Source organism: Nannobrachium achirus (genome assembly GCF_963921795.1).
Source record: "Nannobrachium achirus genome assembly, chromosome: 7".
NCBI classification, from domain to species: domain Eukaryota; kingdom Metazoa; phylum Chordata; class Actinopteri; order Myctophiformes; family Myctophidae; genus Nannobrachium; species Nannobrachium achirus.
In genome coordinates, this window is record NC_137816.1 from 736,990 (window position 1) to 759,277 (window position 22,288).

A 22,288-nucleotide genomic window follows, 5' to 3' on the forward strand; every position below is an offset into this window, starting at 1 on the left:
GGGACAAAATAATAATGACCCATGTGAAGGGGGTGGACAGTGGCTACGGCTACGGGTACCAGCTAAACTCAACTAATTTCACAACATTTAAGGTAACTAAACTGCATTATGATTTTCGAAACCCCCCCTTTTCGAACACCCCTTTCGGGGAGGCTCTCTCCATTCTGACATGTCGCCACTCCGAAATTGACTTCTTATTGTCGGAGTGGTGACACTCCCATGGGCCTAAGGTTTAGAGTTAGGGTTAGAGATGGGGTTAGTGTCGGAATGGAGACATGTCGGAAAGGAGACATGTCGGAGTGGAGAGATGCACTCCCCCTTTTCGAAACCCCCCTTTACGAATTTTAATTTTCGGAAAGGTGGGGTTCCGGAAATTTCGGTCGGGACCTCACCATTCCGAAATTCTAAACTTGAGCAGATTATTCCACCAGCAGGGCTTAACGTTAGCTGGAACGGCCGGAACCCCCGTCAACACTAGGGCTTTGCACATAAAGAGTGCTGCTGCATTATATCCTATATTAATTATATGGACTTATAATAAAGTGAATAATATGCGTCTGGGAACACATTGCCAAAGGGCACAAAAAAAAAGAAAAAAGAAAAAGCCGATCATCATCATAGATTCAGAGCCTAATAACTAATATGTAGGCCTACCGGTATTTGCTCTGCCTAAAAATAAACACGGAATGCATGCCAAACTATTGCGTGATGCCTGATCAATGGTTGTTAATGTGATAATCGATTTGGGTGCACGGTGGGCGCCCACAGTGAGTGCACCTGCAGGCTGGCTGTGCTGCTCCTCCTGCATTCATTATCATTATTCATTACTGTCTGAAAAGTCATCCAATAAAGACTACTATGTGAATTGTGAACTAGAAATACTGTTCCTACGAAACAGTGTGGGCTCGCTTCCGGCCAAACAAATATGGTATACAGGTAGAGCTTTCTTTGACTGTGTTGTATGCATGTGTAGATTTTATGCTTGGCTGTGGTTGATCAGCTGTTTCTACTTTTGCCATTGAAGCCACTAGAGGCCACACAATCTGAGTTCCCAGAGGTTCTTTTTCTCGCCACTAGGGGGGCGAGAAGAACAGAGGCCACATGACAAACATATCCTACAAATGGTCTCCTAAGTGGGAGCTGGTGTCTGACGGTAAATCGCGTGAATGTCCTATATTTACTGGTGCTAGTATGTGGTGCTGGGAAAAAGAAAGGTCCATAATAAAGTAAAGTTTCTATTGATGTGTGTCTCTGAAAGTCATTTTGAAAATGTTGTGAATATTATGTGGATTGTGACGAGCCAATATTTATTTCAGTCACCATTGGGCTAAAGAATGGTTCAGAATCTGTGTTCACTTTCACTCTCCCATTGGAATGAATAGACTTCAACCTGCTTCCAATCTCCTAAAAAGGCTGTCCACCCACACATACAGGAAGTAAACCGGACATGGCAAGTCTTGCTATTTCCGTCTTGGGTCGTAGTTTAGAGTTATGCACTGAGTGGGTTGCAGGATACTAACCTCTTTTGTCTTGGGAGGTGAGCTTAAAGGACGACTTCACCACTTTTCATATAAATGGTCCTCATTCATTCATGTCATGATAAAATAGCACTTTCATTTTTCTACTCTGTTTGTGTCTCATAGGAGGGCTCTGGGGAGTTCAGAAAACTGTCTGCCAGTGACATCATCGGTGGGGAATCCAAGCTAATAGAAACTGCAGGCTTTCTATTCCTGAAGAGTTGCAATGTTATAAAGCAAGCCATTGTTCTCGCCATAATAAAATATATTTTCAAAAGTCTCACTGGCAGATGGTTTCTGAACTGCCCGTAGCCCTCTTAAGAGACGTAGACAAGTAGATTGCAATTTTATTGTGAACGTTAGTGAGGACCAATTATATGAAGAAGGTTGAAAAGTGGTGAAGTCGTCCTTTAAGAACAAAACACAACTTCTTTGAGACATACTGCCATCTACTGATGTAAAATGGTAATGGAACTGCAATGCAGACAAGAAGTGTTATTGCATGAAGTGAAGGGTAATGGACAATTCAATAAAAAGTTGGATTGGGGGTATGAGTCTATACTAACATCATGTCCAAGGGGTGTACATGTGGGGCTTTGCCCATAAGCCAGTACAGAAACAGCAGATAGGTGTCAGCTACTTTGTCTTATGGCTTTATGGCTCATGAACTGTTGGTTCCCATGGCTAGTTATCAGTTGTTTATTGAAGCTTGTATGTTTTTTTAGTGTCACATACATATGTCATGGAATTGTCTTATTGTGGATCAAAATGCATATAACTATCTGTCTTCTATACTGTGACTATAAGGAAACAAAAGGCATGTTGTAAAAGACTCATTGATGTCCTTTCATTGATTTATTTGTCTCATTCTGTTTGTCCTGTCTTTGTCAGTGTTATGTCAAGTCCCATCACTTCCTTGTGATGGGAGGCACAACATAGAATACATAGCCGGGGCGTTAGAGAGATAGAATGGTAATTTTGTGCTAATCGGTCTAAAAGCACCACATTTTGTAGCCCAGGGCATGCTCTAATGATTTGAAATAATGAATGAAACAAATGCTTGCAATGGATTCAGCATCATGACAAACCCATAAAACTCAAAAAATGTATTTTGAGTCGTATAGAAAGTCGATGGGAGTCCAACTTGATTTGGCCTCTGTGGCGACCCCGAAGGTCACCGACTCGGGCGCCCTAGCTAAATCATTAGAGCATGCCCTGGGCTACATCTGTGCAAAATGTGGCGCTTTTAGACTGATTAGCACGAAAAAACCCTAAGGCTTCCGACTAACAACAGTTTCTTCCTTTATCATCTCAAGTTGACATTTCCATTCTTCCACCCAAAACCTGATGTGTGTTTTCAGAGCTTCACAAGATTTAATTCTCTGATAGACTGTATTGTGGCCAGGAAAAAATAATCTAAGCTAAAAGCATCCATCTGCACCCCTCTTTGCATTCTTCCAGTCTTCTTTTATGGACACTTCTATAAAAAAGTGCTTGCTCTAACCGGACCCACCACCTTCTGGATACTTGGAGTAACATTGATTTGACCAGTTGTGTGAATGTTTTGTTATTTCTGTTCATCTTTTAGACTAGGCTCATTCTAACAGAAATGGCTGAAGGATATCGGGGAGACAAGCTTCTCCAACTCCCTGGTAAGAGCTACTTTGTCTCGAGACATACTGTAAAACAAAATGTCCAAACCATGGGAAGCTGACTAATCTTCCCAATAGTCAATGTATAAGTTAGCAATGAATGTTTTGTAAATACGTTAATTTGATGGGGGCAGGTGTACAGAAGAAAGACAGACCAAAAAACTTCAAAAAAGGAATTTTTATTTTCTCTTTTTGGAAGATAGTTCAAAAAATGTAAAAGCAATGCCTAAAGCACTGTGATACCTTAAAGCAGGCAATCAGTACAAGCACTATCAGACTTCAGTACTGTTTTAAGGGACAGAGCTCTCCCAGAGCATTGTACCCCCTGCTTCTCTAGTGCAGAGACAATGGCTAAATGCAATACAAATTCAAGGAGCTTTAGTGAGGGGCCACCCCCAGTTGGATCAAACCAGCTGTCCTTGCTCTTTAAATCAAGTGAACCAAACTAAGAAAACATTTCATGAAGCAGAATAAGCTGAATAATCTATTAAGTATAATTCATATTTATAGTAACCAAACTCCTTTTTAATGTAAATACAAGCTTTAGTCACAATACAAAACTCCCCTGCAACATGGTATGCTCCAATTACCTGCTCCTGACTATAAAATGAGCCCTGGACACTTTTGGAGGACATGACCAGTAACAGGAAGTATGTATGAGTTAGCAAGGATCTGTTGAATAAATGTTTGAAAACAACCAATTATCTCTGTGTTATTTGTACTCTGAAGTAATATTACGGTATGGCGAATATGTAAATGCAAACTGATACAAACACTTTAATACATAAGTAGTGCACATCCATAGCATGTAACAGGAAGTGAAAACATGGAAAAGGAAGTCTGTCTTTACCATATGTTTTACCCATAGAGTTATAATAAGAATGGAGTGGACACCGGATATCCCCGCCCGTCCACTTGCATTGAGTTGCTCACCCAGCGCATGAAGCGTGTTTGAAACGCCTCTGAAACGTGACGTAGTGGGGCTTCTATTTGGCTCTGTGACTCATTTTGCGTCATAGTTTGTGTTCATGGACACGCTGGGGCTCTAATTCATGAACGAGCACTTCCGGTATGAACGCGCGTCAATACAAAGAAGCCTAGATGCGCATTCATGAGGTTCATGAATAAAAAAATAAAAAAAAATTCAAAAGAATTTTTTGGACCCCAAAAAATGTAGTAGGCATGATAGAAATCGCGAAATTGCATGTTTAACCCCCATAGCAACCCCATCTATCAAACATGGCAGCCATCTTTGTTTACATTTTAGGAAAACATAATGGCTATTATCTCAAGAATGCCTGAACGGATTTCCAATCTTTTTTTTTTGTTTGAAAGCTGTGAACAGCCTGCACAAACATGGTGCATGATCTGTGCATGGGTGTGCATGATCTGTGCACTACAAATTACATGGAAGTCTATGGAGAGGGCTGGCACTAATGCCACTCGAGGGCATTTTTAATTGGCAGTAAGTGAGTTAAGCTGATGAGGGGTCGCGCCGCCGTGTACTGTAAACACATTTTCCGCGGTGATGGTGTAAAAAATCCATTATGCGTTAACATCAACGGAGACCAATTCACTTCCTTGTTGATTTCTCTGGCTGTGAGGCTCTGTGGCCAGTGACTGGTCTGAATGCACGGCAACACATAACAGGCAAATTCACATTCATTCTTGCATGATGCCGCCCTCTGCTGCCTGGCAGACCAAAGTGCACTATTGCACAATCAAAAAAAATAAAAATAAATAAATAAATAAATGTCTATCTATCTACTATAACGTCGCAAAGGTAAGCCGCTTTTTGATGGCACCAGACCCAATAAATAAATAAATAATCTGGCAGTAGGAGAGTTAATGATGACACTTGGAGAAACTTGTTGTGAGCCTGATTATTGCCAACCCAAATTACAAATTACCATTACATGGTAAACACAACTGGAATGTGTTCGAATGTTGTTTCAATGTCAGTTATTGTCATGAAAACTGTCCTGAAATGTTATGGCCACAGTGTTGAAACTCACTCCATTTTTTATTTGTTGTGATATTCCTAAAAAAATAAGGGGGGCTTATCATATACTGCTAGTTAATAGTTTTAATTGCAGTTGGGAGAATGTTGTTGTCGGGAAAAGGGGGTACTTGGATTCAGAAATCAGCGAAAGGGGTAACTCAAGCCAAAAAAGATTGAGAAACACTGATATAGAGCATTGCAGCGGAAGTGGATTACTGGTGCCACATGGGGTGGCAGCCTGCATTACAAACCATTGTAAACAATGGAGCGATGGTCCCAACATGAGTTCTGTTCAACCAATTTCTTATGAACAAATCGACAAATGGCCATACAACCTTTGTTTCTATGAAAAGAACATTTTGAAAATCGCTAAACAAACGGTAGTTATTAAATGTAGTATATAAAATAATGTAATATTAAAATATGTTTTCACATAGGATCAAATGTTGTATGGTCATGATTAACTGCAATCCTGGACGGCTTGGTTCAAGGCTTAACATATGTTATCTTCATTATTGTGGGCTCGCCTGGAAGGCGAGCACACGTATGTTATCTTCATTATTTCTTTATTTCTATACTAGTCAGTATCCTCAAAACTTTGGCGCGATTCATCTCCTAAACGCTTACACCTTTCAACACCATTCAAATTTTTATGTGTTCAGCTTACTGAGGACAAGTGTGCGTGTATTTTTCTTTTTGAAATGTTTTGTAGTATAATTATAAAAAAATAAAAATGTTTAACTTTAAGCACCCAATGCATTTCCAATGGGTTTAGTGAGTGGGGACAGTGTGAGACAGAGGAAAGGGACCCATGTTTATATTAAGGCGCTGTGGCTGCAATATTCACACTTCAGATATGCTATTTATATCAATGCGTTCACACAGGTCTGCTCTCTGATTTGATCCAAATATCTAAGCTGTGTGATGTATAAAACTATAGTTATAATTAAAACTATAAATAAATGTCCCTATCCACTCTACTGATTACACAGCTGTGATCAAGAATCAAGTCCGGGCGATGGGATGTAAATCCCATAGCCATATATCCTAGAGCCCGCAGGGACAGTCAGCCATATTAGTGGTTGTTGTTGGTTGTCAGGGAGATATCAAAACCAATGCATTTCCAAGTCAGATCCACAAACACAATAAAAGCCATGCTCCACTCCTCAGTCTGGAGTGGCCACATAGAAGAACGCCTTGGTTATAGACATAGTGGAGGACAGATGTGATCTGGGATTGTTAGCCTACAGTATATGCACTCAATATACTCCACTACAGTTGGAGTCCATTTGACAGTTGCTGGTTCCCAAACACAGAATCAAAAATGTTCAGTAGAGTACAGTAAAGTACAGTAAGGTACAGAAAGGTACAGTACAGAAAGGTACAGTAGAGTACAGTACAGTAAGGTACAGTAAAGTACAGTACAGTAAGGTACAGTAGAGTACAGTAAAGTACAGTAGAGTACAGTAAGGTACAGTAGAGTACAGTAAAGTACAGTATAGTAAGGTACAGTAGAGTACTGTACAGTAAGGTACAGTACGGCACAGTAGAGTACAGTACAGTATAGTACAGTAAGGTACAGTAGAGTACAGTAAAGTACAGTACAGTAAGGTACAGTACAGTAAGGTACAGTAGAGTACAGTAAAGTACAGTAAGGTACAGTACAGTAGAGTAGAGTAAAGTACAGTACAGTAAGTTACAGTAGAGTACAGTAAAGTACAGTAAGGTACAGCAGAGTACAGTAAAGTACAGTACTGTAAGGTACAGTACAGTACAGTAGTGTACAGTAAAGTACAGTAACGTACAGCACAGTAAGGTACAGCAAGATACAGTAGTGTACAGTAAAGTACAGTACAGTAAGGTACAGTAAAGTACAATACAGTACAGTAAGGTACAGTAGAGTACAGTAAAGTACAGTAGAGTACAGTAAGGTACAGTAGAGTACAGTAAAGTACAGTATAGTAAGGTACAGTAGAGTACAGTACAGTAAGTTACAGTACGGCACAGTAGAGTACAGTACAGTATAGTACAGTAAGGTACAGTAGAGTACAGTAAAGTACAGTACAGTAAGGTACAGTAGAGTACAGTAAAGTACAGTAAGGTACAGTACAGTAGAGTAGAGTAAAGTACAGTACAGTAAGGTACAGTAAGTTACAGTAGAGTACAGTAAGGTACAGTACAGTAGAGTAGAGTAAAGTACAGTACAGTAAGGTACAGTAAGTTACAGTAGAGTACAGTAAAGTACAGTAAGGTACAGCAGAGTACAGTAAAGTACAGTACTGTAAGGTACAGTACAGTACAGTAGTGTACAGTAAAGTACAGTAACGTACAGCACAGTAAGGTACAGCAAGATACAGTAGTGTACAGTAAAGTACAGTACAGTAAGGTACAGTACATTACAGTAAGGTGCAGTACAGTACAGTACAGTAAGGTACAGAACGTTTCAGTAAAGTACAGTAATGTACAGTACGGGACAGTAAGGTACAGTACAGTAAAGTACCGTAAGGTAAAGTACAGTAAGGTACGGTACAATATGGTACGGTACAATACGGTATGGTACAGTAAGGTATGATACAGTACAGTACAGTACAGTACAGTACAGTAAGGTAAAGTACCATAAGGTACCGTCCACATTATGTTTTAATTTTATTTTGATTTAATTGTCCATAACGTTAAGTTCATGTAATAACACTGCTTGTCTACATTGTATTTCCATTACCATTTTACGTCAGTAAAATGAAAGAGAGCATTGCCTGGGACCTTGACACTTTTTACTATTATTTTTTTGGTTGGAAGCGAGCCCACACTGTTTCGAAGGAACAGTATTTCTAGTTTATTTCTTTATTGTGGGCTCGCCTGGAAGGCGAGCACACGTATGTTATCTTCATTATTTCTTTATTTCTATACTAGTCAGTATCCTCAAAACTTTGGCGCGATTCATCTCCTACACACTTACACCTTTCAACACCATTCAAATTTTTATGTGTTCAGCTTACTGAGGACAAGTGTGCGTGTATTTTTCTTTTTGAAATGTTTTGTAGTATAATTATAAAAAAATAAAAATGTTTAACTTTAAGCACCCAATGCATTTCCAATGGGTTTAGTGAGTGGAGACAGCGTGAGACAGAGGAAAGTGACCCATGTTTATATTAAGGCGCTGTGGCTGCAATATTCACACTTCAGATATGCTATTTATATCAATGCGTTCACACAGGTCTGCTCTCTGATTTGATCCAAATATCTAAGCTGTGTGATGTATAAAACTCTAGTTATAGTTAAAACTATAAATAAATGTCCCTCTCCACTCTACTGATTACACAGCTGTGATCAAGAATCAAGTCCGGGCGATGGGATGTAAATCCCATAGCCATATATCCTAGAGCCCGCAGGGACAGTCAGCCATATTAGTGGTTGTTGTTGGTTGTCAGGGAGATATCAAAACCAATGCATTTCCAAGTCAGATCCACAAACACAATAAAAGCCATGCTCCACTCCTCAGTCTGGAGTGGCCACATAGAAGAACGCCTTGGTTATAGACATAGTGGAGGACAGATGTGATCTGGGATTGTTAGCCTACAGTATATGCACTCAATATACTCCACTACAGTTGGAGTCCATTTGACAGTTGCTGGTTCCCAAACACAGAATCAAAAATGTAGATCTAGAACACATAGAATATGTACAGTACAGTAAGGTTCAGTAGAGTACAGTAAAAGTACAGTAAGGTTCAGTAGAGTACAGTAAAGTACAGTAAGGTACAGAAAGGTACAGTACAGAAAGGTACAGTAGAGTACAGTACAGTAAGGTACAGTAAAGTACAATACAGTACAGTAAGGTACAGTAGAGTACAGTAAAGTACAGTAGAGTACAGTAAGGTACAGTAGAGTACAGTAAAGTACAGTATAGTAAGGTACAGTAGAGTACAGTACAGTAAGGTACAGTACGGCACAGTAGAGTACAGTAAGGTACAGTAGAGTAAAGTACAGTACAGTAAGGTACAGTACAGTAAGGTACAGTAGAGTACAGTAAAGTACAGTAAGGTACAGTGCAGTAGAGTAGAGGAAAGTACAGTACAGTAAGGTACAGTAAGTTACAGTAGAGTACAGTAAAGTACAGTAAGGTACAGCAGAGTACAGTAAAGTACAGTACTGTAAGGTACAGTACAGTACAGTAGTGTACAGTAAAGTACAGTAACGTACAGCACAGTAAGGTACAGCAAGATACAGTAGTGTACAGTACAGTAAGGTACAGTAAAGTACAATACAGTACAGTAAGGTACAGTAGAGTACAGTAAAGTACAGTAGAGTACAGCAAGGTACAGTAGAGTACAGTAAAGTACAGTATAGTAAGGTACAGTAGAGTACAGTACAGTACATTACAGTACGGCACAGTAGAGTACAGTACAGTATAGTACAGTAAGGTACAGTAGAGTACAGTAAAGTAGAGTACAGTAAGGTACAGTACAGTAAGGTGCAGTAGAGTACAGTAAAGTACAGTAAGGTACAGTACAGTAGAGTAGAGTAAAGTACAGTACAGTAAGGTACAGTAAGTTACAGTAGAGTACAGTAAAGTACAGTAAGGTACAGTACAGTAGAGTAGAGTAAAGTACAGTAAGGTACAGTAAGTTACAGTAGAGTACAGTAAAGTACAGTAAGGTACAGCAGAGTACAGTAAAGTACAGTACTGTAAGGTACAGTACAGTAGTGTACAGTAAAGTACAGTAACGTACAGCACAGTAAGGTACAGCAAGATACAGTAGTGTACAGTAAAGTACAGTACAGTAAGGTACAGTACATTACAGTAAGGTGCAGTACAGTACAGTACAGTACAGTACAGTAAGGTACAGTACGTTTCAGTAAAGTACAGTAATGTACAGTACGGGACAGTAAGGTACAGTACAGTAAAGTACCGTAAGGTAAAGTACAGTAAGGTACGGTACAATACGGTACGGTACAATACGGTATGGTACAGTAAGGTATGATACAGTACAGTACAGTACAGTACAGTACAGTACAGTACAGTACAGTACAGTAAGGTAAAGTACCATAAGGTACCGTCCACATTATGTTTTAATTTTATTTTGATTTAATTGTCCATAACGTTAAGTTCATGTAATAACACTGCTTGTCTACATTGTATTTCCATTACCATTTTACGTCAGTAAAATGAAAGAGAGCATTGCCTGGGACCTTGACACTTTTTACTATAATTTTTTTGGTTGGAAGCGAGCCCACACTGTTTCGAAGGAACAGTATTTCTAGTTGTGGGCTCGCCTGGAAGGCGAGCACACGTATGTTATCTTCATTATTTCTTTATTTCTATACTAGTCAGTATCCTCAAAACTTTGGCGCGATTCATCTCCTAAACGCTTACACCTTTCAACACCATTCAAATTTTTATGTGTTCAGCTTACTGAGGACAAGTGTGCGTGTATTTTTCTTTTTGAAATGTTTTGTAGTATAATTATAAAAAAATAAAAATGTTTAACTTTAAGCACCCAATGCATTTCCAATGGGTTTAGTGAGTGGGGACAGCGTGAGACAGAGGAAAGGGACCCATGTTTATATTAAGGCGCTGTGGCTGCAATATTCACACTTCAGATATGCTATTTATATCAATGCGTTCACACAGGTCTGATTTTGATCCAATATCCAAATATCTAAGCTGTGTGATGTATAAAACTATAGTTATAGTTAAAACTATAAATAAATGTCCCTCTCCACTCTACTGATTACACAGCTGTGATCAAGAATCAAGTCCGGGCGATGGGATGTAAATCCCATAGCCATATATCCTAGAGCCCGCAGGGACAGTCAGCCATATTAGTGGTTGTTGTTGGTTGTCAGGGAGATATCAAAACCAATGCATTTCCAAGTCAGATCCACAAACACAATAAAAGCCATGCTCCACTCCTCAGTCTGGAGTGGCCACATAGAAGAACGCCTTGGTTATAGACATAGTGGAGGACAGATGTGATCTGGGATTGTTAGCCTACAGTATATGCACTCAATATACTCCACTACAGTTGGAGTCCATTTGACAGTTGCTGGTTCCCAAACACAGAATCAAAAATGTAGATCTAGAACACATAGAATATGTACAGTACAGTAAGGTTCTGAGTACAGTAAAAGTACAGTAAGGTTCAGTAGAGTACAGTAAAAATACAGTAAGGTTCAGTAGAGTACAGTAAAGTACAGTAAGGTACAGAAAGGTACAGTACAGAAAGGTACAGTAGAGTACAGTACAGTAAGGTACAGTAAAGTACAATACAGTACAGTAAGGTACAGTAGAGTACAGTAAAGTACAGTAGAGTACAGTAAGGTACAGTAGAGTACAGTAAAGTACAGTATAGTAAGGTACAGTAGAGTACAGTACAGTAAGGTACAGTACGGCACAGTAGAGTACAGTACAGTATAGTACAGTAAGGTACAGTAGAGTACAGTAAAGTACAGTACAGTAAGGTACAGTACAGTAAGGTACAGTACAGTAAGGTACAGTAGAGTACAGTAAAGTACAGTAAGGTACAGTACAGTAGAGTAGAGTAAAGTACAGTACAGTAAGGTACAGTAAGTTACAGTAGAGTACAGTAAAGTACAGTAAGGTACAGCAGAGTACAGTAAAGTACAGTACTGTAAGGTACAGTACAGTACAGTACAGTAGTGTACAGTAAAGTACAGTAACGTACAGCACAGTAAGGTACAGCAAGATACAGTAGTGTACAGTAAAGTACAGTACAGTAAGGTACAGTAAAGTACAATACAGTACAGTACGGCACAGTAGAGTACAGTACAGTATAGTACAGTAAGGTACAGTAGAGTACAGTAAAGTACAGTACAGTAAGGTACAGTACAGTAAGGTACCGTAGAGTACAGTAAAGTACAGTAAGGTACAGTACAGTAGAGTAGAGTAAAGTACAGTACAGTAAGGTACAGTAAGTTACAGTAGAGTACAGTAAAGTACAGTAAGGTACATTACAGTAGAGTAGAGTAAAGTACAGTACAGTAAGGTACAGTAAGTTACAGTAGAGTACAGTAAAGTACAGTAAGGTACAGCAGAGTACAGTAAAGTACAGTACTGTAAGGTACAGTACAGTACAGTAGTGTACAGTAAAGTACAGTAACGTACAGCACAGTAAGGTACAGCAAGATACAGTAGTGTACAGTAAAGTACAGTACAGTAAGGTACAGTACATTACAGTAAGGTGCAGTACAGTACAGTACAGTAAGGTACAGAACGTTTCAGTAAAGTACAGTAATGTACAGTACGGGACAGTAAGGTACAGTACAGTAAAGTACAGTAAGGTACGGTACAATACGGTATGGTACAATACGGTATGGTACAGTAAGGTATGATACAGTACAGTACAGTACAGTAAGGTAAAGTACCATAAGGTACCGTCCACATTATGTTTTAATTTTATTTTGATTTAATTGTCCATAACGTTAAGTTCATGTAATAACACTGCTTGTCTACATTGTATTTCCATTACCATTTTACGTCAGTAAAATGAAAGAGAGCATTGCCTGGGACCTTGACACTTTTTACTATTATTTTTTTGGTTGGAAGCGAGCCCACACTGTTTCGAAGGAACAGTATTTCTAGTTTCTATACTAGTCAGTATCTCCTCAAAACTTTGGCGCGATTCATCTCCTACACGCTTACACCTTTCAACACCATTCAAATTTTTATGTGTTCAGCTTACTGAGGACACGTGTGCTTGTATTTTTCGTTTTGAAATGTTTTGTAGAATAATTATAAAAAAAAAAATGTTTAACTTTAAGCACCCAATGCATTTCCAATGGGTTTAGTGAGTGGGGACAGAGTGAGACAGAGGAAAGGGACCCATGTTTATATTAAGGCGCTGTGGCTGCAATATTCACACTTCAGATATGCTATTTATATCATTGCGTTCACACAGGTCTGCTCTCTGATTTGATCCAAATATCTAAGCTGTGTGATGTATATATTCTGAGTTAAAACTACAAATATCTCTAAATGTCCCTCTCCACTCTACTGATTGAAACAGCTGTGATTAAAGGCCTGTCTGTCATTGGCTGTTCTGTGGTGCTGCAAAGTAACCAAGTACATTTACTCAAGTATATACAAGTACTTGTACCTACAGTACAATTTTGAGGTACTTTTACTCTACTTTCCATTTTTGTTACATATACTCTACTGTAAATACAGCATTTGACAGCTTCAGTTACTTGTTACTTTGAAGATTTTATTATTAATAAAAAACATAGATGGACCACTTAATACTGCTATGAAGTTGATCTACAATGTGCACGCACGCGCACACACACACACACACACACACACACACACACACACACACACACATACACACACACACACACACACACACACAGAGAGAGATATCACAACCAATGCATTTTCAAATCAGATCCACAAACACAATAAAAGTCATGCTCCACTCCTCAGTCTGGAGTGGCCACATAGAAGAACGCCTTGGTTATAGACATAGTGGAGGACAGATGTGATCTGGGATTGTTAACCTACAGTATATGCACTCAATATACACCTCTAGAACACATAGAATATGTACAGTACAGTAAGGTTCAGTAGAGTACAGTAAAAGTACAGTAAGGTTCAGTAGAGTACAGTAAAGTACAGTAAGGTACAGAAAGGTACAGTACAGTAAGGTATAGTAGAGTACAGTACAGTAAAGTACAAAACAATAGAGTAAGGTACAGTAGAGTACAGTAAAGTACAGTAAGGTACAGTAGAGTACAGTAAAGTACAGTAGAGTACAGTAAAGTACAGTAGAGTACAGTAGAGTACAGTATAGTAAGGTCCAGTAGAGTACAGTACAGTACAGTACGGTACAGTATAGTATAGTACAGTAAGGTACAGTACAGTACAGTAAAGTACAGTACAGTAAGGTACAGTACAGTAAGGTACAGTAGAGTACAGTAAAGTACAGTAAGGTACAGTACAGTAGAGTACAGTAAAGTACAGTAGAGTACAGTAAAGTACAGTAAGGTACAGTACAGTAGAGTACAGTAAAGTACAGTAGAGTACAGTAAAGTACAGTATAGTAAGGTACAGTAGAGTACAGTACAGTAAGGTACAGTACGGTATAGTAGAGTACAGTATAGTATAGTACAGTAAGGTACAGTACAGTACAGTAAGGTACAGTAGAGTACAGTACAGTACAGTACAGTACAGTACAGTACAGTACAGTACAGTAAGGTGCAGTACAGTATAGTAAGGTACAGTACAATACTGTAAGGTACCTTACAGTACCTTAAAGTATCCTATTTGTTGGGTTGGAAGCGAGCCCACACTGTTTCGAAGGAACAGTATTTCTAGTTGTTATACATATTTTCATGAAAGTGAGGAAAATCAATGGGATATTTTAAGTGGCACCAGAAATCCACTTCGGCTGCGATGCTCTATAAAAGCAAAGCATAACACTATTGACAGCCCATATTGTGCTGTAATGTTCTGTCAACGATCCTTTAAGTCTTATGGTTTCGTGTAACGGATGTCACTATTAGATTTCAATGTTTTACTTTGCCCTAGGCTGCCCTGCAGTGTCCAAAGTGTATTATTTGTAAATTGTAAAAAGAAGTTCAGCCCCCGCCTAAATTCCTCTCAAATCCCCTGCTAACAATGGATGTTAATGTTAACCACTGTTCCTAGTCGGTTTTAAATGTCTGTGTGCCAATATTGTTTTTCAAATGTAAAGATGGAATAGAACAAGAACTCATTCTTGTCACTGTGTGCAACTAAGAGGATGTCGCACCTGAGAAGAGCATGGTGGTAACAAAAAAAGGTTATTTACACATGCCAATAGGCAAACTACTATTTGTTGAGTGCCATCCTGATCACCACCAAACATTACCAAACATTTCTGCCCCCAGTTGGAACTAATTAGCTGTTGAGTGGCCAGCTCAACAAGACAAAATTTATGTTCAGTTAAAAAATGTACTGCCATGAATTTGGCTTATTAGAAATGTGCATTACGTTTATGTTGAAAAATAAATAAATAATAATAAATAAATAAATAAATACAATAATAATCAAAGTCGTGTCCACTGTAGGGAGCTACAATGGAAAAAACTATGGCTCGTGTACCAACCGGTGACTTTGTACACGACTTCGTACATTTCCCATAGATTCTATGGGACTTGACCACTTGCTCCTGCCCTTCGTGTACACGGTCTGTGCCGTCTATAGTTTCTTAATGGGGGGCAGCAGAGAGCCATATGTACACAGGCCCTAGGTGGTGTCCACGACCAGTAGTTTTACATGAACCCTCAGAGGGACACTGTGGGCTAATCAAGTGGTCCGTGGTGGTTCTCAAAGTGAGGTCGGGGGACCCTCAGAGGGACACTGTGGGCTTATCAAGTCCATGGTCGGTTCTCAAAGTGAGGTCGGGGGACCCTCAGAGGGACACTGTGGGCTTATCAAGTGGTCCGTGGTCGGTTCTCAAAGTGAGGTCGGGGGACCCTCAGAGGGACACTGTGAGCTTATCAAGTGGTCCGTCGTCGGTTCTCAAAGTGAGGTCGGGGGACCCTCAGAGGGACACTGTGGGCTTATCAAGTGGTCCGTGGTGGTTCTCAAAGTGAGGTTGGGGGACCCTCAGAGGGACACTGTGGGTTTATCAAGTGGTCCATGGTCGGTTCTCAAAGTGAGGTCGGGGGACCCTCAGAGGGACACTGTGGGCTTATCAAGTGGTCCGTGGTGGTTCTCAAAGTGAGGTCGGGGGACCCTCAGAGGGACACTGTGGGCTTATCAAGTGGTCCATGGTCGGTTCTCAAAGTGAGGTCGGGGGACCCTCAGAGGGACACTGTGGGCTTATCAAGTGGTCCGTGGTCGGTTCTCAAAGTGAGGTCGGGGGACCCTCAGAGGGACACTGTGGGCTTATCAAGTGGTCCGTGGTCGGTTCTCAAAGTGAGGTCGGGGGACCCTCAGAGGGACACTGTGGGCTTATCAAGTGGTCCGTGGTCGGTTCTCAAAGTGAGGTCGGGGGACCCTCAGAGGGACACTGTGGGCTTATCAAGTGGTCCGTGGTCGGTTCTCAAAGTGAGGTCGGGGAACCCTCAGAGGGACACTGTGGGCTTATCAAGTGGTCCGTGGTCGGTTCTCAAAGTGAGGTCGGGGGACCCTCAGAGGGACACTGGGCTTATCAAGTGGTCCGTGGTCGGTTCTCAAAGTGAGGTCGGGGGACCCTCAGAGGGACACTGTGGGCTTATCAAGTGGTCCGTGGTCGGTTCTCAAAGTGAGGTCGGGGGACCCTCAGAGGGACACTGTGGGCTTATCAAGTGGTCCGTGGTCGGTTCTCAAAGTGAGGTCGGGGGACCCTCAGAGGGACACTGTGGGCTTATCAAGTGGTCCATGGTCAGTTCTCAAAGTGAGGTCGGGGGACCCTCAGAGGGACACTGTGGGCTTATCAAGTGGTCCATGGTCGGTTCTCAAAGTGAGGTCGGGGGACCCTCAGAGGGACACTGTGGGCTTATCAAGTGGTCCATGGTCGGTTCTCAAAGTGAGGTCGGGGGGCCCACAGTGTCCCTCTGAGGGGACACGGCACAGACCGTGTACACGAAGGGCAGGAGCAAGTCCCATAGAATCTATGGGAAATGTACACAGGTGTGTATAAAGTCACCAGTAGTTTTACATGAACCCTCAGAGGGACACTGTGGGCTTATCAAGTGGTCCATGGTCGGTTCTCAAAGTGATTTCGGGGGACCCTCAGAGGGACACTGTGGGCTTATCTCAAAGTGAGGTCGGGGGCCCACAGTGTCCCTCTGAGGGGACACGACACAGACCGTGTACACGAAGGGCAGGAGCAAGTCCCATAGAATCTATGGGAAATGTACACAGGTGTGTATAAAGTCACCAGTAGTTTTACATGAACCCTCAGAGGGACACTGTGGGCTTATCAAGTGGTCCATGGTCGGTTCTCAAAGTGAGGTCGGGGGACCCTCAGAGGGACACTGTGGGCTTATCAAGTGGTCCGTAATCGGTTCTCAAAGTGAGGTCGGGGGACCCTCAGAGGGACACTGTGGGCTTATCAAGTGGTCCGTGGTCGGTTCTCAAAGTGAGGTCGGGGGACCCTCAGAGGGACACTGTGAGCTTATCAAGTGGTCCGTCGTCGGTTCTCAAAGTGAGGTCGGGGGACCCTCAGAGGGACACTGTGGGCTTATCAAGTGGTCCGTGGTGGTTCTCAAAGTGAGGTCGGGGGACCCTCAGAGGGACACTGTGGGTTTATCAAGTGGTCCATGGTCGGTTCTCAAAGTGAGGTCGGGGGACCCTCAGAGGGACACTGTGGGCTTATCAAGTGGTCCGTGGTGGTTCTCAAAGTGAGGTCGGGGGACCCTCAGAGGGACACTGTGGGCTTATCAAGTGGTCCATGGTCGGTTCTCAAAGTGAGGTCGGGGGACCCTCAGAGGGACACTGTGGGCTTCTCAAGTGGTCCGTGGTCGGTTCTCAAAGTGAGGTCGGGGGACCCTCAGAGGGACACTGTGGGCTTCTCAAGTGGTCCGTGGTCGGTTCTCAAAGTGAGGTCGGGGGACCCTCAGAGGGACACTGTGGGCTTATCAAGTGGTCCGTGGTCGGTTCTCAAAGTGAGGTCGGGGGACCCTCAGAGGGACACTGTGGGCTTATCAAGTGGTCCGTGGTCGGTTCTCAAAGTGAGGTCGGGGAACCCTCAGAGGGACACTGTGGGCTTATCAAGTGGTCCGTGGTCGGTTCTCAAAGTGAGGTCGGGGGACCCTCAGAGGGACACTGGGCTTATCAAGTGGTCCGTGGTCGGTTCTCAAAGTGAGGTCGGGGGACCCTCAGAGGGACACTGTGGGCTTATCAAGTGGTCCGTGGTCGGTTCTCAAAGTGAGGTCGGGGGACCCTCAGAGGGACACTGTGGGCTTATCAAGTGGTCCGTGGTCGGTTCTCAAAGTGAGGTCGGGGGACCCTCAGAGGGACACTGTGGGCTTATCAAGTGGTCCATGGTCGGTTCTCAAAGTGAGGTCGGGGGACCCTCAGAGGGACACTGTGGGCTTATCAAGTGGTCCATGGTCGGTTCTCAAAGTGAGGTCGGGGGACCCTCAGAGGGACACTGTGGGCTTATCAAGTGGTCCATGGTCGGTTCTCAAAGTGAGGTCGGGGGGCCCACAGTGTCCCTCTGAGGGGACACGGCACAGACCGTGTACACGAAGGGCAGGAGCAAGTCCCATAGAATCTATGGGAAATGTACACAGGTGTGTATAAAGTCACCAGTAGTTTTACATGAACCCTCAGAGGGACACTGTGGGCTTATCAAGTGGTCCATGGTCGGTTCTCAAAGTGATTTCGGGGGACCCTCAGAGGGACACTGTGGGCTTATCTCAAAGTGAGGTCGGGGGCCCACAGTGTCCCTCTGAGGGGACACGACACAGACCGTGTACACGAAGGGCAGGAGCAAGTCCCATAGAATCTATGGGAAATGTACACAGGTGTGTATAAAGTCACCAGTAGTTTTACATGAACCCTCAGAGGGACACTGTGGGCTTATCAAGTGGTCCATGGTCGGTTCTCAAAGTGAGGTCGAGGGACCCTCAGAGGGACACTGTGGGCTTATCAAGTGGTCCGTAATCGGTTCTCAAAGTGAGGTCGGGGGACCCTCAGAGGGACACTGTGGGCTTATCAAGTGGTCCGTGGTCGGTTCTCAAAGTGAGGTCGGGGGACCCTCAGAGGGACACTGTGGGCTTATCAATTGGTCCGTGGTCGGTTCTCAAAGTGAGGTCGGGGGACCCTCAGAGGGACACTGGGCTTATCAAGTGGTCCGTGGTCGGTTCTCAAAGTGAGGTCGGGGGACCCTCAGAGGGACACTGTGGGCTTATCAAGTGGTCCATGGTCGGTTCTCAAAGTGAGGTCGGGGGACCCTCAGAGGGACACTGTGGGCTTATCAAGTGGTCCATGGTCGGTTCTCAAAGTGAGGTCGGGGGACCCTCAGAGGGACACTGTGGGCTTATCAAGTGGTCCATGGTCGGTTCTCAAAGTGAGGTCGGGGGGCCCACAGTGTCCCTCTGAGGGGACACGGCACAGACCGTGTACACGAAGGGCAGGAGCAAGTCCCATAGAATCTATGGGAAATGTACACAGGTGTGTATAAAGTCACCAGTAGTTTTACATGAACCCTCAGAGGGACACTGTGGGCTTATCAAGTGCTCCATGGTCGGTTCTCAAAGTGATTTCGGGGGACCCTCAGAGGGACACTGTGGGCTTATCTCAAAGTGAGGTCGGGGGCCCACAGTGTCCCTCTGAGGGGACACGACACAGACCGTGTACACGAAGGGCAGGAGCAAGTCCCATAGAATCTATGGGAAATGTACACAGGTGTGTATAAAGTCACCAGTAGTTTTACATGAACCCTCAGAGGGACACTGTGGGCTTATCAAGTGGTCCATGGTCGGTTCTCAAAGTGAGGTCGGGGGGCCCACAGTGTCCCTCTGAGGGGACACGGCACAGACCGTGTACACGAAGGGCAGGAGCAAGTGTTCAAGTCCCATAGAATCTATGGGAAATGTACACAGGCGTGTACAAAGTCACCAGTAGTTTTACATGAACCCTCAGAGGGACACTGTGGGCTTATCAAGTGGTCCATGGTCGGTTCTCAAAGTGAGGTCGGGGACCCTCAGAGGGACACTGTGGGCTTATCAAGTGGTCCATGGTCGGTTCTCAAAGTGAGGTCGGGGGACCCTCAGAGGGACACTGTGGGCTTATCAAGTGGTCCATGGTCGGTTCTCAAAGTGAGGTTGGGGGACCCTCAGAGGGACACTGTGGGCTTATCAAGTGGTCCATGGTCGGTTCTCAAAGTGGGGTCGAGGGACCCTCAGAGGGACACCGTGGGCTTATCAAGTGGTCCATGGTCGGTTCTCAAAGTGAGGTCGGGGGACCCTCAGAGGGACACTGGGCTTATCAAGTGGGAGCACAAAGTTGGTGAGGGGGATACTAGCTATAGTAGGATGATCAGGCTTGTCGAGGCCAAAGGGTGTACTAGAGTCTTAATAGGCACCATTAGGTTGTTCTAGGCCGTTGTCTGCCCTTTAGCTGCTCACACAATTGAGACCAAACACTGTGTACAGGAGCCTTAGTTTGTGTGTACATGACCAATAGTTTTAAATGGATATTTCTAGTCCATCGCACACCGCTGCCTTGTGCACCCTTGGTTGGTTCGTCTTTGTTTGGGAAGGAGGGACTTTGAGGATGTACCTCACTTTGAGAACCGACCATGGACCACTTGATAAGCCCACAGTGTCCCTCTGAGGGTCCCCCGACCTCACTTTGAGAACCGACCATGGACCACTTGATAAGCCCACAGTGTCCCTCTGAGGGTCCCCCGACCTCACTTTGAGAACCGACCATGGACCACTTGATAAGCCCACAGTGTCCCTCTGAGGGTCCCCGACCTCACTTTGAGAACCGACCATGGACCACTTGATAAGCCCACAGTGTCCCTCTGAGGGTTCATGTAAAACTACTGGTGACTTTGTACACGCCTGTGTACATTTCCCATAGATTCTATGGGACTTGAACACTTGCTCCTGCCCTTCGTGTACACAATCTGTGCCGTGTCCCCTCAGAGGGACATTGTGGGCCCCCCGACCTCACTTTTAGAACCGGCCATGGACCACTTGATAAGCCCACAGTGTCCCTCTGAGGGTCCCCCGACCTCACTTTGAGAACCGACCATGGACCACTTGATAAGCCCACAGTGTCCCTCTGAGGGTTCATGTAAAACTACTGGTGACTTTGTACACGCCTGTGTACATTTCCCATAGATTCTATGGGACTTGAACACTTGCTCCTGCCCTTCGTGTACACGGTCTGTGCCGTGTCCCCTCAGAGGGACACTGTGGGCCCCCGACCTCACTTTGAGAACCGACCATGGACCACTTGATAAGCCCACAGTGTCCCTCTGAGGGTCCCCCGACCTCACTTTGAGGACCGACCATGGACCACTTGATAAGCCCACAGTGTCCCTCTGAGGGTCCCCCGACCTCACTTTGAGAACCGACCATGGACCACTTGATAAGCCCACAGTGTCCCTCTGAGGGTTCATGTAAAACTACTGGTGACTTTGTACACGCCTGTGTACATTTCCCATAGATTCTATGGGACTTGAACACTTGCTCCTGCCCTTCGTGTACACGGTCTGTGCCGTGTCCCCTCAGAGGGACACTGTGGGCCCCCCGACCTCACTTTGAGAACCGGCCATGGAACACTTGATAAGCCCACAGTGTCCCTCTGAGGGTTCATGTAAAACTTAAAACTATTGCCCGTGTACACAGTGGTTAATCACATGTGCAAGGATCTACAGAGCTGGCTGGAGCATGGAGCAGCCTGGTGGAGTCTGGTGCAGTCCTGTCTACCCTGGTCTGGCCTATTCAAGCCAGATCTGGCCAGTAATGGCCTGGTGGAGTCATCTAACTACCCCCTTTCCCCGGTCTATACTCCTACTCGGCAGGACTGGGCTGGACTTAGGTTTGCTGGACTCTATTGGGCTCTGGTAGGCTGTATTGGGCTCTGGTGGGCTGTGTTGTGCTGTGCTGGGCTCTGTTGGGCTACACGAGGCAGTACAGTACTAAAGCCTAGACATGTTCATGTAAAACTATTGGCCGTGTACACAAAGTCATGTAAAACTATTGCCCGTGTACACAGTGGCTTTTTCCTTGACCTTTCGAGTTAGGAGTGTCGTAGAGACACGAGACCGGGTTTGTTGGATTCAGCGTCAAAAAGTAAGTCAGATTAAGTGTCTTTTATCCGAAAGAATGTGTAATCGTGTTGGTGGCGTGCAAATTTCGTGTCTTTTTCGCAATCATAAAGGGTTAAAATTGTCGGAGAGACACGAAACCCATTCCATCGGATCAGGCATCCTTCAAATATGAAAAGTGTTTCCTGCGTAAAACAAACAGATTTTTTTAGATTTTTTTATTGATTTTAAGGACAGAAATCCGGGTTTCGGTGTCTTTTTCGCAATCGTAAAGGGCTCAAAGTGTCGGAGAGACACGAGACCGGGTTTGTTGGATTCAGCGTCAAAAAGTAAGTCAGAATAAGTGTCTTTTATCCGAAAGAATGTGTAATCGTGTTGGTGGCGTGCAAATTTCGTG